Source organism: Peromyscus eremicus, chromosome 19, assembly GCF_949786415.1.
Source record: "Peromyscus eremicus chromosome 19, PerEre_H2_v1, whole genome shotgun sequence".
NCBI lineage: Eukaryota > Metazoa > Chordata > Mammalia > Rodentia > Cricetidae > Peromyscus > Peromyscus eremicus.
In genome coordinates, this window is record NC_081435.1 from 56,916,514 (window position 1) to 56,934,568 (window position 18,055).

The 18,055-nt window shown below is 42.0% G+C and overlaps 1 long non-coding RNA gene across 1 annotated transcript; it reads right to left on the bottom strand.

Moving 5' to 3' along the window:
* Positions 1 to 851: 851 nt before the first annotated feature.
* LOC131895734 (uncharacterized) lies at positions 852 to 16,464 on the bottom strand. The gene is made up of 3 exons (XR_009375252.1): positions 16,407 to 16,464; positions 7,416 to 7,579; positions 852 to 1,110 (listed from the first exon to the last, which is right to left on the bottom strand). It is a non-coding gene; the product is annotated as an uncharacterized LOC131895734 (long non-coding RNA).
* Positions 16,465 to 18,055: the final 1,591 nt, after the last annotated feature.

Sequence of the window (18,055 nt, forward strand, 5' to 3'; positions counted from 1 at the left end):
AAGAAGAAAAAGAATGAATGAAAACATGTCTGAATCCCAGATTTAGTCTCTATAATATACATACAAGCTTTATAGAGGGCTGCCTGTTCTAAGTAGGACCCTCAGGATTCCTAGGGGGAAAAAATTAAGGATAGAGTCCTCCTTGGTATTGTGGCTTATATAGAACAAACAGCATACAAAAGAGAGACAGCTAACACGCTCAGAAAGCCCTCGTGAGTACCAATATTTTCAAAAGAAAATTCATAAAGCGTACGAAGTTCTTTTGTTTTTAGGAAAATGACTGGAGTGGAGCAGGAGCAATCAGATTAGCTGTCACTTAAAGCTGCTGCTTTTGGATTTGTGAAAAGCAGAGCCAGGCTGTGAGTTTTGTGGGGCTGTAGACCAAAGGTAAAGGGGAGGTGGGGTAAGACTGGGAATAACGGCGGTTCAGATTTACTGGAAGTCATGAGTTGTTTTTCAGCCCGAGGGCAGCTGTTTTAGTTTTAAAGGGTTACTGAAAGTGGACATTATTTACACCATGTTCATACAGAAACACAAACAGTGTTTCCTCAGCACCTGCAGCAGATGGTTCAGGGGAAAAACTGAGCTCACATAACCTTCAGAATCACAAATACACCAACCTTTGAATGCCTCTCCTTGCCGGGAGCCCAGCCGGTTCTTGCACGCTGGGTCACTCATTCTGAGTTGAACTTGGGTGAACTGCTTCTCAACCCGCTTTGGCTATAAACCTGTCAGGTCTTAGAAACTGAATAGGTTCCGGGTTGATCAGTGCCTGAGTGGACATACTCCAAGGAAAATCAGAGTGTTGTCTTAGAAAGCAGTGACTCAGAGAGTGGTGTGCACGCCTCTGCTGTGATTCAGAACCGAAGTTCATGTTTACTAGGAAGGAGGGGGAGGACCACGGAGCATCCTGTCTGGACAGAGAACACATTTCAAAGGGAGATTTCTCAGAGTGTGTTCCCCAGAGTTCTCAGGACAACATGTGAACTCTTTAGATCTTTGTGTTTGTACTTTGTCCATGCCATGTTTCCCTCCCTGGCATTAACTGGTGCTTTTCTTGAGGTATCCTTCTGAAGCCTCTCGTTCAGGACATCCTTCCTTCCCATTTACCTAGATAGACAGAGTTTTGGTCAGATCAGATTGGTTGCGTTAGCTGCTGTTACGCTGTTAATTAGGAATCAAGGATTCAGAGAGGGAATTATGTCTCCTGTCATTTTTGTTCAGGAGAGAGGAGAGTGGCCCATGCTAAAGTTCTCCACATTTGGAGATCAGTTCTCTGGTGCAGAGGAAATCTTGGTGAAAGCATCAAGGGCTCCTTCTATGCTCTAGGAGACCCTTCTAGTCTCAGAATGTGACTTCACATATGTGACGTGGTGTGACCTGGGTAACACTGTCATCCATATATCTTACAGTCTTTCTTCGGAAATGAAGCAGTCATAGGCTTTCCAGGATACGTTAAAGTAAATATTATCATCTTCAAAAATGATGTCTTGGACAGCGACAGGGAATCGGCAGCTAATAAACCATTCCTCATTCTCAGCTTTGTTCCCAGATAAACCCCCCCTCCCTGGGCTACACTCTTCATAATCCTTTTTCCTGTTCAAGAAAAACATATTCAGTGACACCTGTTGAAGCATGGTAAGACTTTGTTCATGGTTCCGTGTAGCAGGTACAAGGAACAGGGCCATGGAGTTTGCAATGGGGAGAAAGATTTCACTAAATTCAAGCTACAGCAGGGGCAAGCAGATACTGATGGCCAAGGGGCAGTGTTAGGATCAATGGGCAGAAAATTACAGACGAAACATCCAGGGCAAGAGAAATTCTGGCTGTAATCTAACCTAACAGGATTCCTGATAAAGAGTCCTTGGTAATCAGACCTGGGGGCTGATGGAGGCTAAGGAGCCCTATCACTCAAGTCGCTAACTCCATCAGATATGAAAGGTATGCGTGCTGGGGGTGGGGAGTTCTGCCTAAATGGACTTAATGAGGAGACTTGTTGCTAAAACTAGATCTCACAAGAAAAACGCACCGATGGCCCTCAGAGCACGTTCTAGAGATTAACGAAACTGATTGAGCAAAGTCCCCTGTCACTGCCCAATGAGGCCTCACTCAATGGGTAGAACCTTAGTCATAGTGAGCAGAATAGAGATTTCCTATATGGGATACTTGATAGCTCAACTATGGCTACCATCTGACATGTTCAAGACCCAAACTCAGAAGAAGGGGGCTTGCCTGGCATGCAAACACTCCTAGGTTCTACCCCAGCACCGCTCCCAGAAACCCAAGTTTCTGCCAGAAGTTTCAGGTCATTCTCTACTACACAGCATGTACAAGACCAGCCTGAGCTATATAAAATCCTGTCTCAAAATGGGGGGGGGGTGGGGTGTAGAGAGAGGCAGGGGGAAGACTCAGAAAACAGTCGTTTTGAACAAGAGGAGCTGGAAGGGATTTCAACATCCTTCCTAACCAGCTCCATCAGCCATCAGTGTCTACATAAGGAACTGAGGGGAAGGGATCCAAATCCACCAGCTAATTGGTGTAGAAGCCAAGGCTAGAATTCACATCTCCTGGCTCTCAGAGCTTCTGAAGACTGCACCAAATGAACAGGGTGTTCACAGAGGAAGCACACTGCTCGTACACACCCTCCACCCCAACAGGCAGATAAAACGTAATTTAAACAGCGCTTAGCCATTTTAAAGCTGAAGGGGTCTTAGGTCACCATCCCTCCAGACAATCCTTTCTCCTCCTCTCATTTAAAGCTCTGTGTCAGCCAAACGAGGCTCGGGGACCATTCTTCCTTCTCTGTGTGTGCAGTGAAGAGTGAGGGGAGAGCAGTGATGAGCAACTGCCTTCTTGGAAACAGATTCTGAACGACTCACTCTTGAAGGAAAAAAACATCTGTTGACTCATCCACTTAATGACTGGGTTATCTCCAGCCAGTTTTAAAATAATATTTGCTTTGCTACATTCTAAAGCAACACGGATAACAAATCGGGGGTGGGGGTGGGGAGAAAGAGAGAGAGAGAGAGAGAGAGAGAGAGAGAGAGAGAGAGAGAGAGAGAGAGAGGGCTCATTAGAGAGTCTTCTACTTTGCTACACACTAAAGCACATAGATAACAATTCAGAGAGAGAGAAAAGAGTCCTCATTAGTTTGGACAATCACTAAAGTTGTAAATATAAACTTAGATTTATAACAAGTAAGGTCAAGGTGAGCAGAAAACCAGAGTTTTTTTCGAAGGAGGCTTGTGGATGAGAGATGAATCAGACAAGTCTACAGTTCTTTAAAGCACTCAACAGGACTAAGAGAAATGATTGGTCTCTCCCCCGTTTTAAGATGTCCTGTGGTTGGTTTTTGGAACGTGATCTCTTTGTCTTCTGCCAGGAGAAAGGGCAGAGAGCCCCCACACAAGCCCTGGGGCTGTCCCTGAACAACAGAGTTCATATTGGTAGTGTTCATCTAATTATAGGCCATGGAGTAATGACCCTAAATCACTAGGTTTTTGCTTTTCTAACCAGAAGTATTTTATCTTGCATTAAACCTCTTGCCTAATTTTGTTTGGTTTGCTGGTGAGCACCATTCTAGGCAAAGCCCTTTGTCCCTGGAGAAGAGCCGCAGCAGATACTTTCTGGGCTCAGCTCTCTCTGCCTGGCTTCCTTTTCTTGGTCCTTGCTTAAGGGGGTGACAGGTGGCATATCTCAAGGCCTTCAGAAAGTGTGTTGAGATGGGGACTCAGGTTCCTTTCCCTGTCACACACATTTCTATCAGCTGATCTCCTGAACTTGTTTTCAGACTGACCCCATGTGTGAATAACCTGGGAGAAGGGACCACCACTCACAAAAGAACAAGGCTTCATGGAGGGGGATGGAGGTTCAAGTACACTGTATGCTAGGAAAAATATTGAGTCAAATTACACCCCATGAATTATTTACAGTATTTTTCTTTGCTAAATCTAAGCAAACATTCCCCTTGCACCAAATCTACTCTAGGAGTTTTAACTGTTTATTGTAAAATCAGGCTCACAATGGTCCTTTCATGAAACATTTAGCTGTATGTTTAGCGCTAACAAATATCACACATATATTATGAATGCTTCCTTATTACAAAGCCAAACATTCAGTCCATGAAACTTTCAGCCCGGTATTCCAAATCATTATGAACAAGATGTTTCCTCTCAGGCAATTTATTCTGGTGATGTGGAACCTTTGAATAAATAGTGACGCTAGTATTTTTTAATAGCTGTTTCCCACCACATATTGCAAAGGAAACATTAACAAGGGCTGGATTCATAACTCATCATTGAACAAGTCACAGATTTAACAACATTTATGGTGAGCCATAAATTATTTTATATGCGAATGTTCTGCCACTTGGATAATTTCATTTGGCTTCATGTTTTCCACCTAATCATTCGAAACAGAAAGATTCCCCCATCGGTGCCACATCCTCAGTCCTGACAGGATATGGGAACAGAAGCATTTCAGTAGATGGGATGGCGTGTGTCTGTAATAATTTAACCGAGCCTTTGCTGCCCTCTTCAAGAAAACAGATTCCTGAAATAGAGTAACCACAACATACCACTGGGTATTCATGTCTCCTCTTCTACCCTAGACAGTTCTTTTGAACTTCTCGGTTTCTAACCCATTCTTGCTGGGGTACTGCTGTCCCCGGAAGGACTAGAGTTTGAAATAAGGGCCCGCTTGCTTTATGCAGTTCTCCAAATGGCTACCCACATCATGGAGGACTGTTTATTCAGGGGAGGCAAGATGGCTCGGTGGGTAAAGGGGCTTGCTGGAAATTCTGACAACTTGAGTTTGATTCCAGGGCTCCATGTGGTGGAAGGAGATAACTTTGTCCTCTGACCTCGACATGAACACACACACACACACACACACACACACACACACACACACACCCCGCACGCACGCACGCATGCACACGCACATGCACACCCCACTGGTTCTTATGGCTGTCTGATTTCTTTTCTGATCTCAGTAGTGTTCTCCAGCAAGAGAGCTTACTCCGTTTTACCAGTTCTTACTGAGTGGTGGGAATAAATTGCATTTCATGGATCTCTACCTGTGATGAAGTCCTGAACTGAGAACATTGCTTGGTTTTGAGTAGTGTCTTGGCCTCACAAAAACCTTTGTCCTTTGTTGCTTTCTTCTGTGTAAAGGATCACAGAAGGAGGTCTGGCCTATCAAATGTGGAAGACACAGGAGGTCCAGCTAGCCTCAGGAGGGAAGCTTCTACAACACAGCTGCTCAGGCCCTTTCCCATAGATTCCAGTTTAGTGTTGGGGGCTTGAAGAGGGTGGCAGTGGTGATGTCTATGTTTTCTAAATTTGGGAAATCTGAGGAAATTATTATTATAGACCGCATAACAGAATTATAGTCCTTAACATCATTTTCTTTTAAATGCGGCAAAATCCTAGAGATTGGAGAGTAAGTAGAATGCTTTGTAAGAAGGATTTCACCCTTGATAGTTTTAGAATCTTTTTTTTTTTAATTTTAGAGGGTATTTTCAGAGACTTTTGTGGAAATAAAACACTTATTTAAAATTTAAGGAGTTCGTCAGTCTTACCTCCGTTTTCTTTTGTAGTGTTCAATCCAACTATTAAGTGTAATAAGCTTTTTACACTGTAGTTCTTCCTTAAATGAGATTATTCTATCTTATCTTTTATTCCATATGAACATTTATGACTCTCTGTTCTATCTAATGCAAAAGTATGGTGTTTTTCTACAACTCATATTGACTCGGATGGGCAATTCAAGTACAAGGTAAGCTGAAGCTGAGGATGAGGAGGATGTCGAGCTTATGGCCAGCCTGAGCATAGTGAAGCAATGTTTCAAAAGGAGAGCAAAAACAGAAAGAAGAGAGAAAGAGAGAAGGAATGGGAGAGAAGAGAGGAAAGAAGAGAGGGAGGGAGGGAAAGAAAGGAAAGGGGGGACAGGCAATGTCTAGATGGCTATGAATTGCAACAAATCTTGTTGCTTTTTTACTAATCTTTATTGGATAAAATTTCAGATGTATTTTTCCCAAAGGAAATTATTAATATAAAAATCAGTTGTATATTATTCTAAACTTATTTCAATAATCAATTTTAACAAGTAATTTCATGGATTGGAATTCACTCTATATATCTATTTGTTTATGTATGTTTGCAATACTATATATATATATATATATATATATATATATATGTTTATTGTGGACTTTTAAAATCTGACTAAATAAATCAGCATATCCATGCAATGAAATTCAACATTTAAATATGATGAAATCATATAAATTCAGTGATGAAAACATTTTTCTAAGCCTTGGTCATTTTATACATTTATCTTAGTGGTAGGTACAATATAGTCCTATTTACTTAAGCTAATAATAATAATTAACAATAATAATAATAAAATTTGTATGCACACACATACCCAATCATGTTTATACCTTCACACCTGGTTATGTATAAGGACATGTGTGAAGATGCCCCAAAAAATGTCAATAGCAATTAAGTCTAAATGGAAGGACTAGGTGATTGAAATGGGAGATTTCTTTTCTATTGCATTCTCTTTTGTATTACATCCTATCTTAGTTAGGGTTTCTATTGCTGTGTTGAAACACCATGACCAAAAGCAACTTGGGGAGGAAAGCTTTTTTTTTGTCTTATACTTCCACATCACTGTTCATCATCGAAGGAAGTCAGGACAGGAACTCAAATAACGTAGGAACCCTGAGGCAGGAGCTGAGGCAGAAACCATGGAAGAGTGCTGCTCACTGGCTTGCACCTCATGGCTTGCTCAGCCTTCCTTCTTGTGGAACCCAGGACCACCAGAACCCAGGATTGTCCCACTTACAATCTGTTATGAATTAAGACAATGTCCTGCAGACTTGTGTGCTAACAGCCTGATCTTCTGGAGACATTTCTTTTCAATTACAGTTCCTTTCTCTCTGATCACAATAGCTTGTGTTAAGTTGACATAAAATTAGCCAGCACACCTTCATTTGCTACTTTCTCCTTTGGAGTAAAAATAGTTTTTAAGAAGAAGAAGCTTCTCTGGTGATTTTGATATTTAGTCCTTAATTTTATGAATGAAATAAAAAAGACTTGGAAGCAGCTAAGTGTCATAACCATGTCTGTATGTATAGTCTATGTAGAGAACCAAGGACCTACATTTGTATCTTCTAGAGCTGGTGTTAGTGTAGTCTTCTGGTCACCCCACAGTTGTGCAGCATCAGTACTGAGACCATAGCAGCCAGGGTTATCATAAGGCCACATAAAGTCTCTCTTTGGGGTGCTTACAATGGCACTCATTTCACAAGAACTAAATACGTCTCAACTAACATGGAAGAAACAAGGTCCAGATTTCTCTGTCTGCCATAAACACTCAGAAACTGAGCAAAATTATGAAAAGATTACTTTCCCCTGTCAGACAACTGGCAGCACAGGACTTCGACCTCTCTGGGGCAGTGGAGGACGTTAAGGCGAGTCTTCCAGGCACTGCTGGAAATCTGTAAACTTCCGTAGCAAGGAAGGGATCCTCAAACAGAGGTCCCCAGCATTGCTCCCTTGAAGGCAGAACACTGTACAGAGAAGCAAATGTAACTGAAAATTGTAGGGCAGAATAAAAGAGAATAGAAAGCTATGCTGAACAAGAATTCCAGAGAGCTGAAGGGGATTCTTATTCGGTCTTCAGCTGAATACCAACCTGTTTACATTAGATAAATGCCTACACAGAGAACTTCTTGGAGGGACAACTGCTATGGAGTGTTAAGACTTGGAAAATATTTTCCAGAACTTCATGTTCATAAAAAAAAAAGAAATCATTTTGTTTTCTACTGGTTAGGATGCAGCTAAGCCAGTCATGATGGTGCACACTGGTAGGGTATGCTGAAGAGACGGGCAGAAGGAGGAGCACGGGGTCAAGTGCAGCCTAAGCTGCACTTCAGTGGCTGGAGAGATGATTCAGCACTTAGAAGCACTTGCTACTTTTGCAGAGGAATCGGTTTTGGTTTCCAGCTCACAACTGCCTATGACTCCAGTTCCAGTGAACCCAATACCATCCTCTGGTCTCGTTGAGCACCTGTGTGTACATGGTGCACATACAGACAAGCAAGCACACATATGCTTACATATACACATGCACATATACATAAACAAAAATCAATACTTAGAATGGAACCAGATAATTCAATACAAACTTCAATAGAGACTCAAGATCATGTCTTATAAATAATATAAATTACCCCTACAATATAGGTTAATCTTAGCATGCCCTTTAAGTATCCAAAAAGGAGGAGAAGGCACAGATGGAGTGGGAAAGAGAGGGAAGGGGGAATTTTAAATGAGATAGGGAGAAAGAGACTTGGGGAAAAGATACAGAAAAAAAAAATGTTTCTTTACAGATTAACCCAGAACTCCAAGAAGCTATAGATTGGGAAAAAAATAGCAGAAACAGAAAACCAACTCACATTATAATCAGATTGCTGCAAAACAACACAGAGATTTAAAAGCACCACTGAATTTGTCTGGGGTGTGGCTACAGGGCCTAATTATGTGGTCCAGCCTGACTTCAAACTCATGATGAGCCTCCTGACTCAACCTTCTGAATGCTGAGATTACACGTGTGTGCCACAAGCCCTGACTAATCCTTGAAGTTTTGAAAATTAAAATTACATAATTTTAATAGTCCATATGTTCAATAAAATCTCAAAAAGGAGACAGAAAATTGTTTTTGAATGAAAAGCTAATGAAAATACAACATGTTGAATTTATAGGAAGCAGTTCAAATGGCATCTGGGGGGGAATTTACTTATTTAAGTACTTATGTTCAACATTTAAGAAGCAAAATCTTGCCAGTTACCTAAATTTCCACCTGAAGTAAATGAAAAACAGAGTAAACTAAATGAAAAGTAAAATTAAATAGTAAAACTGAGAGCAGAAATTAGTAAGCTAGAAAGAAAATAGATAATATGGGGGAAAGAAATGAAACCAAGGGTTTGTAATTGAAAACATATAATAAGAATAATAAGCAATTAACAAAAAATGATGAAGTGCAGGGGAGAACACATCAACGACCAAAGTCAGGAATGGAAAATAGAATGCTAGAGTGAAAGGAGTCCATCAACAACTTCCTGCCAATGGAATTTTAAGAGTAGAATTCTTCAGACACAGACTTCTAGAGTTCTCTTGAGAAGAGGATAACTGAAAATTCCACATCGAGAGGTTAAAGCTGGAGCATGGGAGATGATGGCTCAGTCAGAAAAGTGCCTGCCACAGGAGCATGAGGACCTGAGTTCAGATCTTCAACACCCACATAATACCCAAGTGTGATAGGGTGCATCTGTTGCCCCAGTGCTCAAGCAGGGGCATGGACAGGTATAGCTCCATAGCTGTTGTCATCCACCTTATGCAATCAGTGAGCTCTAGACTCTTTGAGAGACATTTTCTCAATAATGATAACAACAACAGTAATAAGGTGGAAATAGAAGAAAGCACCTGGTATTACCCTCTGGCCACTGCATGTATGTGTACACATATGCACAGGGACCCACATGCAGATACACAAACACACAAAGAAACATAATTCATAAATGAAATCTTCAAAAATCTAGAATCCCTGGAGTGTTCTTGACAATATGCAGTAAAAGCAGAGTATCAACCCCAGAAACTCTTCCAGTAAACAGAGAGCAAGCAATGCCTCTCAGCTTGATTTGCAACAGCAGCACTGCCTTGATAAGAAAAGCATATTTTTTTTTAAAAAAAAGAAAAATAAATAAATCTTTCCTAAAGAAAGGCTTAAGCAGCATTAGCACGATGCTGTCCAACAGAATCAACATCTCGAGTCTGCTCCTTAACTAAAGTTTATCTCAGGAAGGCAAGATTAGTTCAACATCTGAACAGTCATTGAGGGGGGCCAGTGAGATGGTTCTGCCAGACAAGGCTCTTGCTCCCAAGCTTAGTCACCTGACTCTGATCCCTGGAACCCACATAGTGAAAGGAAAAAACAAACTGCTACAAATTGTCCTCTGACTGCCACACACACACAGACACATGTGAACACATGCCCACATACTCATACACACACAAACAATGCATAAATGTAAAATTAAATAAATAAATAAAACTCAATAGGCATTATGCTCTCATTAATGGAATAAATTAGAATTCCAATAGATGCAGCAAAGTGTTTGAGAAAATTTAACTGAAGTTTACATTAAAATCACTTGAAAACCATGAACAGAACTTCCAAATTCTGATAAAAGACATCTTAATATAATTATTTTTAAAAACACTAAATTGCCCTTAAATTTGTGAATAAGGCTAGAATGTTCATCCTCACTATTTCTGTTCAACCAGGAACTAGAGATATTAAACAATACAATAAGCCTAGGCAGTAGGCAGCAGAGGGGTTGGGAAAGATAAGTAAAAGCTCTTTTTTTTGTATTTTCTGGATATATATATATATATATATATATATATCTAGGTTTTCATATTTGATTTTAGTATTAGTTACTTGCCCTGTTTCTGTAACAACAGCAATTTTTAAAAGGAAGGGGATTTATTTGGGCTCACAGTTGAAGGGGATACAGTCTGTCATGGCAGGGAAGGGATGCCATCAGGAGAAGGACGCTGCTGTTCACATTAGTCCACAGTCAGGAAGCAGATAGCTCTGAATGCTGGTGCTCAGCTCACTTTCTCCTTTTCACTCCATCTGGGACCCCAGCCTGTGGAATAGTACTACCCACCTTTAGAGTTGGTCTTTCTGTCTCAGCTAACCTAATCTTCACAACCCCACACAGCCATGCCATTCTGTCTCAAGGTGCATTCTAAGCCCCATCTAGTCAGTCAAGACTAACTGGTGTAATGCTCAGGACAGGTTGTTTCAAGGGTTTTTCAAGGGTTGGTCAAGGGTCAAAATGCCACAGTAGTGGGCATGCATGTGGCACATGCCTTTAATCCCAGCACGCATGAGGCAGGTGGATCTCTGGGAACTCAAGGCCACCCTGGTCTACAAATTGTGTTCCAGGACAGCCAAGGATGTTACACAGAGAAACCCTATCTCAAAAAACAAACAAAAAACAAAACAAAACAAACAAACAAAAAAAAACGAATAAAACAAACAAAAAAACCCAAAAACACAAAAAACACTGCAGTAAGTCAAGGAGCTGTTGGCATGGAAGTGCAAGAGGGGAGCAAGGATATTTCCTTTCAGATATTCAGTGCTAATCAACAGTTTTTAAAAAAAGCCGGTGGTGCACACCTTTAATCCCAGCACTTGGGAGGCAGAGTCAGGTGAATCTCTGTGAGTTCGAGGCCAGCCTGGTCTACAGAGCGAGATCCAGGACAGGCACCAAAACTACACAGAGAAACCCTGTCTCAAAAAAACAAAACAAAACAAAAAAAGCCTTGGGCTTTAGTATTATAGGGATGGAAGGGTGGTGTACTAGGCCTTGGTGAGTTTTAACATAGATTGGAGTGCTTTAAAGGCAAATGGAGGTGTTTAAATTTCAAAGCAGGCCGTGATTGATCAAATAAGAGCCCAGAGAAGCTACTGATTACAGATAGCTCTGTGAATATGTAAGATCATTGCTTAATGTTTTAACAGACACTTCCCTGCAAATGGACCACATTTATAACGGTTAGAAAAGTTTAACCAATGATGGAGCTAATGACCCTCATCAGTAAAGATGGTTCCCAACCCATGTGTTGACTCTGTCTGTCAGTGGATATGCTGAGCTTCATGGGCAGATGATAAGTAGCTTTCTAAGAACACATAAAACTTTGAAGGGACACATTTGGATGACACTAAGAGATCAGCCATCTTGAACTAACAGATTGAAAAAGAATTCAGGTCTTATCTTAATTTGATAGGACATTGAGGGCTGTAATGGCCTTGTGTTAAGCAATAGCACAAGGGGGTGGCAAGTGGAGACCTAGCCAAAATAATGATCTTCAATTTCCTTTTCTTGAAGCCAGGTTCTCTCCATCATGAAATCCAGATGGCGCTCTCCTGAGCAGATCCGCTGCCTCCCAATGATGAGTTCCTTCCTAAGCCTTTGGGACTTCCTCCACAGCTACAGTTCACTTTGAAAGACTACCTGTTGGCTTGCTTGCTTGCTTGCTTGCTTGGTTTTTGAAACAGGGTCTTACTATCTGGTCTGGTTGGTCTTGTCCTCACCATGTATCCCAGGTTGGCCTTGGACTTACGTTCCTTTTGCCTCAGCCTCTTGGATGTTGGAGTTAGAGGTGCATGCCACCACACATAGCTATAAATCTACTCCTAATGAGCCCAGCTTTGCTTCTCTCACGAAAAATGTGCCAATTCCCATGAGCACCCTTGCTGATACACATGATGATTTAATAACTTCTGACATATATTTGCAAAATACATGAACAAACTGCTCTTTAGCCGAAAGTTTATATTCTTTCCTTCTTGACCATGTATTTTTATTTCATTTCACTCATACAGCCTCATCTTACTGAAATACGTGCTTAACGTCTTTTTGATCATTCAGTCATACTTGGCTGCAACAACAGTACTCAAGTTGAAAAGTTGAAATAATAAAAGTAAATTGAGTGACACATCTAGTATTTGCAATTTTTTTCTAGATTGGATTATCAACACAGTTTTTATCCTATAATTGATTTAACTGTGTAGTGCATTATAAACTTTGATTTTGAAGTTATTGGATGCTATAGATAAATTTTATATTGGAAATATATCTTTGAATAAGAAAAAGACTTTTCTTCCAATGAGTTTGTGCTTCCAACAATTATTACTATTACTTATGGTTAGAAAAACATAAGGGACTTCACAAGATGGCTCAACCTTTAAGAGTGCTTATTACTCTTGCAGAGGACATGGGTTCAGTTCCTAGCATCCACATGCTTCATATCCTCCTGTAACCCCAGTTCCAGGAAATCTAACATCCCTCTTCTAGCTTTGGCTACTGGATGTATGTGGTATGCATACATACACTCAAACATACATGTATATAAGATATATATATATGTGTGTGTGTATATATATATATATATATATATATATATATATATATATATATATAATATTTTTAAGAAAGACATAGGTATTCAGTAAATCCACAACAGATGGACTAGGACTCCCACACAGGTTGTATTGCTTAGCATTATGAAATTAGCTTTTTTACCCTTTATGCATTTATTTAATTTTGTGAATATAAATGTGTATGTGTGCTGAGGCCCGAGTGTGGAGGCCAGAGGACAACATTTGGGAGTCCATTCTCTCCTCCCCTCACATGGCTTCTGGGCATGGAACTACTCAGGTTGTTGGGCCTCATCAACAAGAGAGTGCTTTATCAATGAGTCATCTCACCAGCCCCAAATGAACCTTTTGAGACCAGAAACTACAACGCATTTCTAGAATAAGCACATGGGGAGAGAAAAGAGCTCAGGATGTTGAGATCCACAGTAAATGGAGAGGGATACACAATACATAGTTATTCAATAAAAACTAATAAAATAGATTCAAGAGACTAAGTAAATACTCAAGAAAATGGTAGTTAATGTTAATATATGTTTCTTTTCTAGAAAATTCAATACTGCTGTTTTAGAAGCAAACCTGGAAAATCTACTCTCCCTTCTTTGAGATGAAGAGACACAGATGAGGTCTTAACCTCAGATGACACCCACAGTCCTGTGCTGGTGGATCTGTGCACCAAGGAGTATTCAGCCTTGATGACTCAGAACGAGTAGTTTTCTTTCACAGTTGAAGAATGGGGGAGGGATAAAAGGTAGGCTAGATAGCTGGTGGCCAGTCCTCTCTGAAGAGAGCTCAAGGGAGCCAAAGATCTGTCAAACCCTCTTACACTCCGGTGCTCCCATCCCTTGCTCCACTCCTGTGGGAAAACCTTTGCCGAATCCCAGGTGAAGATTTTATGTATGGCTGAGAAAAAACAAAGAGAAGCCACCACTCGGCCTGATCATTCAGTCTTGCATTACTGGAGTTTTCTTTGCACAGTTTCTTTCTCAAAGATGCTAACACTGAGCAGCCAAAGAAGTCGAGAATGTGAAACTGGATCTTTTGTATATTCCTAGGTTGAGTCTACACAGTGCACACTGTCAGATGTTTTGTCTCCACTTTGCCAAACATCTGGATTGCATGAAGAATCCGCTAAATGGACTTGACATTCATCTTGTTCCCTGCTTAAGGCTGTCTCTTACTCCTCCTGGCTGTGAAATGCCCCTTTGCTATCAGTAGCAGGTCTGAGCATGAAGTCAGCTGTCCGCACTGTCACACACACACACACACACACACACACACACACACACACACACACCCTACTCTGCTCAATCTTTCCATCCTGCCTTCCTTTCCACATTCACTTTTCTGAACCCTCTTGGGGATTTCTCATTCTGGTCCACGTCAATCAGCAAACGGCAAATCAGGTGGGCATCTTGTGTCCCACCCTAAAGGTAATTTCTTCCCCCTTTTCAAGTCTGTGCCTTTTGCCTGCTCTCCGTCCACTCCCAGGAGACCCAGCCCTGCCCTCTGATGGCATCTTCACCTTCCTGGTACCACGGGAAGTTACAGGGAGGCAGCACAGCCCATCTCAAAGCCACACATTATAAAGGAAGCAGCATAATGAGCCGCGTTTTGTTGAGGGCTCTCCAGGTCCCCCAAATCTTTCTCAAATATGATTGTTTATAAAATGTTTGATAAAAATAAATGATGCTTTCAATTTAAACAAAATTTCACACTGTTACTGGTTTTAATAACAGTTTTGACAGATGAGATTTTCATCATCTGTTTTTTCTTTGTGAAGGCTTCTTCAATAAACTAAAAATGCTCTAAACTAACAGATGTGACTTTAAAGTAAGGCTTGAGTGCGAGACATCAGGAACTAAGGCTTGTCAAATGCTTCAGCAGAGAATCTGACTCCCCGCGCAAGAAAGCCCTAGGTGTCAGGAAAATCAACGACCAAATGACTGAGGGCTAAAAGGGAAAAGCCAGGTCTGCAACAGCACGCTGTTTATCTAGGGCCTGGACTCAGTCTGCGCATGCTCTTCGCAGTCCTGGACTCAGTCTGCGCATGCCCTGCACGGCTGTTTGATCTTGCTGTGTGCGGGACTTCAGTGATCAAAAACTGTTAAGATGTCAACTCAAACTTGTTGAAGCTGATGCTGACGTTTGACAAGCTGGCAATTTGTGATTATTTTTCTCATCAGCTCAAAAATAATGAATTTTTAGCGATATTTTGTTTGTAGTAGTTATTTTTGTCTGATATATATATATATATAAATGTCATATATATATGACAGAGTTGAAGGTTGACTTTAAGTACCCTGATTTTGAAATAGCTGGCTTGCTTCCGAATTACAACAGTTGGATAGATTTTCTTCCTTCGTGGAGGTGGGAGGTGTTACTGTAGCACACCAGCAAATCGGACTGCCAGGGACACTAATCTTGAAGTTCAGATAAGTCAAGAGTGACGATAAAGAACAGTTTTTGTCAAGCTTTTTCATGATCTAGATAAAAATCCTCTCCTACCCAAATGAAGATGTTGAAATGTATTAAACATGTTCTCATGATCAAGCTAAGGAACTGAAAAAGAGAAATTTGTGTTTTCTCTCTCACGCTAACACATTACATATATTCTCTCTCTCTCTCTCTCTCTCTCTCTCTCTCTCTCTCTCTCTCTCTCTCTCTCTCTCTCTCTCTCTCTCTCTCTCTCTCTCTCTCTCTCCCCCCCCCATGTGTGTGTGCGTTTGATCCACAATTCTATAGTTTCTCTTGAAACAGGCACAAAGCATCAGTGAGTGACCATTAGTCTTTCTCTGTGACTCTGGTCATAGGCCCTAGAGGTTCACCTAGGTCAGCCCTGCAGAAGCAGGAGATCCCCACCAACAGCATCCAGGGAACTGCCAAAACCAATACTCTTGGGGATCGTGATCCCAGGGAGGCTCTGGCCCAGAGAGGGGGCACAGGCTGTCTTAGGCAGACTTCAGCCTGAGGCATATTTGGAAGACCTCAAAGCAAGATGTTGCATGGAGGAAAGAGCTGCACTAAAGAAGGTAGAGAAGGCCTGTCTTCAATGCCCACAAAGGCCTTAATGGGGAGAGTCAGGTAGTCCCAAGCCAGAGCCCCAAAGGGCCATAGTCAGATAAGACTTGATGGGCAGGGGTTGGAGGAAAGTGACATTGTACTCGTGGCTTGTTTGGAACATAGAGTTTCGCTACCTTTGCTGGGGAGGAGGCATCACCTAAGCTCCTAGGATTGAGAGCTTGAACTCAGCAGAGCTGCAGTCCTTGCTGGAGTCTAGGCTCTACTGTATGTAAAGCTGCTAGGCAGTCAGCATGAAAGGGGCAGGACAGATGGAAAGGGGCGGGACAGATGGAAAGGGGCGGGACAAATGGAAAGGGGCATACATGGTGAAGCAGGCTTGTGCCGTGAGGCTTCCGTGTGGCATAGCGTTCATGTTCATGTTCATGTCTGTCACCCTGCTGGACTGGTCTCCTTTGAAAGGTGCTACATTGTGTTCTTCTTTGGGTCTTCAGCATCCAAATCGTTTCTGCACACAGAAGACCTTCTTCATCTGTGCTTCTAAAGGATCGACTATGTGAACCACAGTGGAAAATTAATGAAGGAGTCATTCTGAAAGTGTGAGAGCGCAGTTTCTCCAGCACTCCAAACACACTGTTTCATCAGAATGCCGCCTTTAGAATAGAGAAGTGCCTGACGGTGGCAGTGACGTGGTTTTCTAAATACGCATACCGAACACTTAAAATATAACCCAGTGCCTTTATCTTTTAGAGATTCTCAAACTGTCTTGATTATTTTTTTTTTTACCTGTCAGCTCCACTAGACATGTCAGATGGTGAGAAAGAGAACTAGGAAGAAGATAAATTTAGGGGCTGGGGGAGGGGTGTCTCAGTGGGTAAAAGCACTTGCTGCATCGACCTGAGACCATGAGTCTGGATTCCAGCGTCCTGGGAAGGCCAAGTTTGATGGCATGCATGCCCCTGAGCCCCAGCACTGGGCGGAGAAGGCAGGTTCTTCACCAGCCAACTACCCCAAACAGCGAGTTCCGGGTTCAGTGAGAAACCGTCTCCCCAAAGCAAACAGGGTGGGGCAAATGAGAAGAAGGCACCAGGGTGAACCACTGGCCTCCACTACACATGAATACACACCATACACACAAGAGGAAGAAAAGGGGGCGGGGGATATTAAATGTAAATTATGGGAATTTAAGGAGAAGGTTGGCTTTTATGTTTGTTTGTGTGTTTTTATCCCGGCCCACTTGAGTATTATTGGTGAAATTATTAAGGCCACTCCCACGTAGTTAAAAGGGAGGTTTATTTTGTGGGGTAACTTACAAGCGAATGGATAGTTTACAGAGTCTGGTAAAGGCGTGGCACAGTCCAGCGGTGTTCTCTGGAGAACTCTGCTTGGTCTACCTCCAGCGTCCAGGGTCCAGGATCCAGGAACCAAGAGAGCCAGTGCATCCGGATCTGGGTCTTCAGGGTCCTCTCTCGGCAGGCGTGACAGTTACCAAAGACTCAATGAGGGTTGGAACTTCCAGATCAAAGCTGGAATGGCTACCCACTACAGAGTATCAAGAGTTAAGTGTTTCTCTTTTTATCTAAGTCCCAGAAGAACTCAAATCTTTGCATCCATCTTTTCTTCCTCACTCATCTCCTGGATCTACTGTAATATATTTGTCTCTTCTCCAGCATCTATACCTTTCTCTCCCTCCCCATCTCCCTACCTCTAAGTACATCTGGTGCCGAGGACTGTTGCTAGCTGTTGAGGGTGTGAGGGTTCAGAAGGGCAGGCCTCTGCCCTCAAGGACAAGGGGGAAGCTACTCCAGAAAACATATGGCCCAACAGTGTCTCCACCGCTGTTCTCGTCCCTGGAAGACTTCCTTCTCACTCCATCAACAGTCACCTCAGGAAGAGCCAAGGGCTTCCTGTTCTTGTCGTCACCATGTAAGCCTCAAATGTGGAGTGATGATAAGTCACACAAGAACTAAAGATGGCCTTGGGAAGCATACCGAAGCTCCAGGCTATCACACAG